This window comes from Loxodonta africana, chromosome 9 (assembly GCF_030014295.1).
Source record: "Loxodonta africana isolate mLoxAfr1 chromosome 9, mLoxAfr1.hap2, whole genome shotgun sequence".
NCBI lineage: Eukaryota > Metazoa > Chordata > Mammalia > Proboscidea > Elephantidae > Loxodonta > Loxodonta africana.
The window spans coordinates 12,617,530-12,624,018 of NC_087350.1; positions in this window are offsets into that span (position 1 = coordinate 12,617,530).

Below are 6,489 nucleotides of genomic sequence, written 5' to 3' on the forward strand. Positions count from 1 at the left end.
CGAGGACTGTAGGTGAGAGCCTGTACCACGCACTCAGTGACCAACAACCTGGACACCTGAGCTGCATCTGCACAAGAAAAGTGAACATATTCCTGAGTTTACACACCTACTAGCTACTCTAACCACCTGGAGATAGGATGTGAGTGCTTCAAAGATGTCAGTATCCAAAGCAACTCACACACCCAAACTCTTGGGCATATCTAAAGAAAACAAAACAAAAAGCTAGGACACAGTAAATGAACATACAATGAATAATATAATAATTTATTGATGGGTTGGAGAAAAGAGTAAATATCAAATCACGTAAGAAAGCAGTTCAAAATGTCTCCAGCAAGCAACCAAACTAAAGAATCAGGGAACCTTTCAGAGGAAGTTAAGGTCTTGGAATTACTGGAGTTAGAATTCACAAGATTAATATACAGAGCTCTTCAAGATATCAGGAAGGAGACCAGGCAAACTCAGACCAAGCAAAGGAACATACAGAAAAAGCAATAGACGAATTCAGGAAAACAATGCAGGAACAGATTGACAAATTTAACAGGTTGCCAGAAATCATAGACAGCAACTAGAAATCCAATGATTAACACTAAAATTTCAGAATTAGAGAACTTGGTAAAAGGTCATAGGAGCATGACTGATACAATGGAAGTCAGGATTAGTGAGATAGAAGAGAAATTATTTGACACCAATTTATTTGAGTAAAAAGAATAAAAATATATATATAAGAATTATGTGGGACACTATCAAGAGGAAAAAACTCTCAGTGATTGGAGTATCAGAACAGGGGGGTTAACAGAAAATACAGAGAGAATTGTTAAAGGTTTGGAGGCAGAAAACTTTGCTGGTGTCCTGAGAGATGAGAAAATTTCTACCCAAGAAGCTCAACGAACCCCATACGTGGTAGATTCCCTCCCCCCAAAAAAGTTGCCAGCACATATTATAATCGAACTTGCCAAAACCAAAGCTAGACTCTTGGGAGTGGCTAGGGATAAATGAATAGCCACCTACAAGGGAGAATCAATAAGACTAAGCTCTGACTACTCAGCAGAAACTCTAAAGGCAAGAAGGCAACGGGGTGACACATATGAAGCCTTGAAGGAAAAAAAAATTGCTTGCCGAGAATGATATATCCAGCAAAACTGTCCCTCAAGTATCATGGCAAAATTAGGGCATTTTCAGATAAACCAAAGTTAAGGGAACTTGTAAAAACCAAAGCAAAATTATAAGAAATATTAAAGGGAGTACTCAGGTTAGAGAACCAACAATATCAGACAACAACCCGAGAATAGACCACAGGACAGAACAACCAGATATTAACCAAGATTGGGAATTCTCAAAAATAAGTCAAAGCTAAAAGATTGAAATAGGGAAACATAGATGTCAATATGTAAATGACAACATTAAAACAAGAAGAGGGAATAGTGTAGTCATAGAACTTCACATGAAGAGGAAGTCAAGGTGATGTCAAGAAATAAAAGATTGCTTTAAACTTAGAAAATAAGGGTAAATCTGAAGGTAACCACAAAGGAAGTGAATAAATCTCCCCAACAAAATTAAAAAAAAAAGAAAAACATAGACTCAGGAAACACAAAATCAACAATAATGACAAATATTAAAAGACAATCCCTAAAGAAAAATGACTCAGCACAGAGAATTAAGTGGAACAAAGAAACTGTCAACACAACAACAACATAAAAAATTCAAAATGACAGCACTAAACTCTAACTATCAAAAACTACACTGAATATAAATGGACTAAATGCACCAGTAAAGAGACAGAGTGGTGGAATGGTTTAAAAAACAAAAAACAACATCCATCAATATTCTACCTACAAGAGACATACCTTAGACTCAAAGCTACAAATGAACCAAAGTTCAAAGGAAGGAAGAAAATTATATCAAGCAAAGAACATCCAAAAAAGAGCAGGAGTGACAATATTAATCTCTGACAAAATAGGATTTAAAGCAAAAGCCACTACAAAGGATAAGGAAGGATTACGCAAGGAGGACATACCATAAGAAATGTATACACACCCAATGACAGAGCTCCAAAATATGTAAAACAAACTCTAACAACACTGAAAAGAGAAATAGACAGCAGCACAATAATAGTAGGAGACTTCAACACAGCATTTTCATTGAGGGACAAAACATCTAGAAAGAAAATAAAGACACAGATCTAAATGCCAAAGTCAACCCACTTGACCTCATAGACATATATACAGAACACTCCACCCAATAGCAGCCAATTATACATTCTTTTTCAGTGCACAAGGAACATTCTCCAGAATAGACCACATTTAGAGACAATGCTGGAAACCCTAATGGATTGCATAAATACTATACGAACCATAACTAACAACGCGCAAATGCCAGGAGAGAAACTAGATAACTGGGAGCTCCTCACACTTATGCTCATCCAAAGACTTCACCAAAAGACTAAAAAGAGAACCTGCAGAGTGGGAAAAAAATTTGACTACATCATATCCGATAAGGGTCTAATCTCTAATATCTACAAGATGCTGCAGCACCTCAGCAACAAAAAGGCAAATAACCGATTTAAAAAATGGGCAGAGGATACGAACAGACACTTCATCACAGAAGACGTTCAGGTGCCTAACAGACACATGAGGAAATGCTCACGATTATTAGCCATTAGAGAAATGCAAATTAAAACAAGGATGAGAAACCATCTCTCCCCAGCAAGGCTAATCCAAAAGACATGAAATAATAAGTGTTGGAGAGGTTATGGAGAGACTCGAACACTTACACACCGCTGTAAAATGGTACAACCACTTTGGAAATAGATTTGGTACTTCCTTAAAAAGCTAGAAATAGAAGTACAACATGATCCAGCAATCCCACTCCTTGGAATATATCCTAGAGAAATAAGAGGTGTCACACAAATAGAGATGCACACCCATGTTCATTGCATCCTTGTTCACAATAGCAAATAGATGGAAACAACCTAGGTACCCATCAACAGAATGGATACAAATTATGGTACATACACACAATCGAATACTATGCAACAATAAAGAACAATGATGAATCCTCGAGACATCTTACAACATGGTGACTCTGGAGGGCATTATGCTGAGTGAAACTAATCAGTCACAAAAGGACAAATATTGTATGAAACCACTATTATAAGAACTGAAGCAAACATTTAAACACAAAGGAAAGCTTTCTTTGATGGTTAGGAGTGTCGGGAGGGAGGGATAGGGGAATTCACTAACCAGTTCGTAGACAGGGATCATCTTTGGTGAAGGGAAGGACAACACAGAATACAGGATAAGTCAGCATAACAGGACCAAAGCAAAAGCTAAGAAGTTTCCTGAACATATCCAAACACTTTGAGGGACAGAGTAGCTGGGGCTGCGACCTGGAGAGCATAGTTTTGGGGGACATCTAGGTCAATTGGCATAACAAAGTTTACTAGGAAAATGTTCTGCATCCTACTTTGGTGAGTGGCCTATGGAGTCTTAAAAGCTTGTGAGTGGCCATCTAAGATGCATCAGTTGGTCCCAAGACACTTGGAGCAAAGGAGAATGAAGAACATGAAAGACACAAGGAGAATAATAGCCCAAGAGACTAAAGGTCCACATAAACCAGAGACTCCACCAGCTTGAGTCCATAAGAACTAGATGGTGCCTGGCTACCACTAATGACCAGCCTGATAGCGAACACAACAGAGTCCAAGATGCAGTGGGAGGAAGTGCAAGCAGAACTCAATTTTACCTAAAAAGACCAGACTTAATGGTCAGACAGAGACTAGAGAAACCCCAGAGGACATGGCCCCAGACTCTCTGTTAACACACAACTAAAACCATTCCTGAAGGCAACACTTCAGACAAGATTAGACTGGAATAACAAAATATGAAATAATACTTGTCAAGAGTGTACTTCTTAATTGAAGTGGATACACGAGACTAAATGGGCAAATCCTGTCCAGATGCTGGTTGAACGGACACAGGAAATGTGGGGAGGAAATGGGGACTGTGCTATTACATTCTAGAGATTGCAAGTAGGTCAGTTTGATTATCTAATTATTGGATACTCATCAAAGTCTCTTGTGCACCTACACTTAGTGGGCGTGGGAGCAGATATAAGAGCGAGGAAGAAGAAAATTTTATTTCTCTGAAGCTATTGGGCTTAATGTACTACAGCCCTGCTCAGATTAGGTGTTAGATAGAGCCCCGTGGCCCTGAAATGGGTGGGTATCTCGAGACCAAAACAGGACTCTACTCACGGATGTCAAATCACACACACACTTGCTCCCATTTAACTCCTAGCTGGCCAATCTGAGCCATGAAGCCCTACACACACCCTTGCTCTTTGGAATCCAGGCTAATCAAGGTACATGCTCATATATTTGTGGGAGTCAAGGTAGAATGTTCATTAAGTACAATATATTTGACTTTTTTTTTCATCATGAGCATAACTTTCAGTGTATCAATATGGAAATGAGTTGAAAGATCACTCGTGTTGTTTCAAGAAGAGAGGCTGGGTAGGTAAATTGGTCATTGGAGATGAAGGGTGCCAACCCCAAGTGGTTGCAATAAGAAAAGAAATATGAGACCAACTTTAATCCTGCTCTCACAGCAGAGGTGACCTTCAGATGGGAGGGTGTAAGGGAAGGAGAGAGACACTGAGGAGGAGTGTTCCACACTGACAGACTTCACTCAGAACATTTCCCTGCTAGCGCTAACATAGTTTCTTGTCACTGGGGAAGATATTTTGACTCAAGAGGGTAATGTAGAAAAAGGCAATAGCAGCTGTAGTGGAGAAGCAGAGAATTGGCAAGCCTAGAAGAGACAAGGGTGCTTCTCCCCTCTTTGCTACAATTATGTGACAAAGTCATTTCATAATGTTTCCCTCATGAATTGCCCTGTGATTTCTGATTTTTATCTGAGCTATAAACTTGATAGGATCCAATGAATATTTTTATCTTCAGCATCCACACTGTTTGCCCATCAGTGAAAAGAATGCTTCTGCCTCCCTGGACATTGCCCACGCCTTAATTCTCTGCAACCAGGAAGTACCTTATTGCATGCGCCTATCTTTGTGTTTTCTCTGGCAGCTACAATGTACAACTCTACTCACATCTTAGCTTAGGTAATGAAGTTAGAGAGGTTCAAGAAAAATCGTCCTGATATTTTTTAAAGGTACTCATCATGGTGATTGATAAAAGCAAAATCTTGGTGACTTTTCTTAGGGCTTGAGCTTCTATCATGGAGCAACCTTAAATAATTTTTAATCCAGATAGATGGTGGGTCAAATTATTGCATCTAGGCACTCAAGAAAGTAGGCTTGCTCCCTGATTCTTCTGCTTGTCAGTTAGTCCATCATTTTTTTCCCATGATGCATCCATATGGACTTAGGCCATTGGATTTGAATGAGTGAGCTCAGGGCCAATAATTTAAACAATGCATTGTGGAGTGACGATCATGTCCAGATTCTGCAATTCCTTTTTCTACTGCATGGAAATCTTCGACCCGGGAAGCATATGTGATTAAATTAGCCCATATGCAATTTACTAAGATTGGCCATGAAGAGGCATGGCCAAAAGTACTTTGAACTCAGCTCTCTGGCCATCCCTTTGGAAAAGGTCTAGGGCGGGCATTGACTACTGATAAAAGTCATTTCTGTTCTTGGGTCACAGTACACAGAAGACAGACGATCTTCCACTCAATCTCAGAGCATTGGAGGAAATGACAAGATGTGATGACTGAGTCTGATTCAGCTACTGTGATTTCTCTCTCAGCGTGTGCACTTGGAGGCTCCACGTGTTGACTCTGTAGGGTCATCCAAGGGAGTCATCTAAGGGAGTGAGAAATAATGCAAATCTTGCAATTTCTAGAAAAAGAGTATCTGATCATTGAAAGTTTTCCAAAAAACACTTAATACAGTGATGCAATTCTGACACTGATGTTTTAGGGACCAACTGAAGATATAAATTTATATTACAAAAAAAAAAAAAAAGAATAGTTTTGTTCCCACAGTACCTGCTATGTAAACAGGGAGGAAGCAACACTGGCTGAGATGGATTCCTAATCACAGCACAGGAGGAAACGTAAACTGAATTACACGTACTGAGGACCTTTTCCTTAAGAGACCTCCCAACATGCATTCCTAGAAGATGTGTGGAGCCAGGGGACAGGGAGAGTACGATGCGGTGCATGCAAGAACGCAATACAATGTAGTAGGAAATGCAGAGGCAGGTGATGTGAAAATCAAGCATTTCTTATTGCAAGGCAGTCTGGGCGGTTTGAATGACCAGCAGGGTGATGGATTTCTTGCTTTCTAAGAGCAGCACCACTGTGTGCCTTGTCTCGTAGGAAAGCTGGGAGGTTGAATCTGGAATTACTGGCTTTAAAAGAGCAAGTTTAAGAGGGTTCACATTTCAATTCAGTTTATTTCTCATTTTGTTAACTGACTTTTGTTAAGCAGCAATGTTTGGAATTTGAACCAAAGGAGCACAGTACT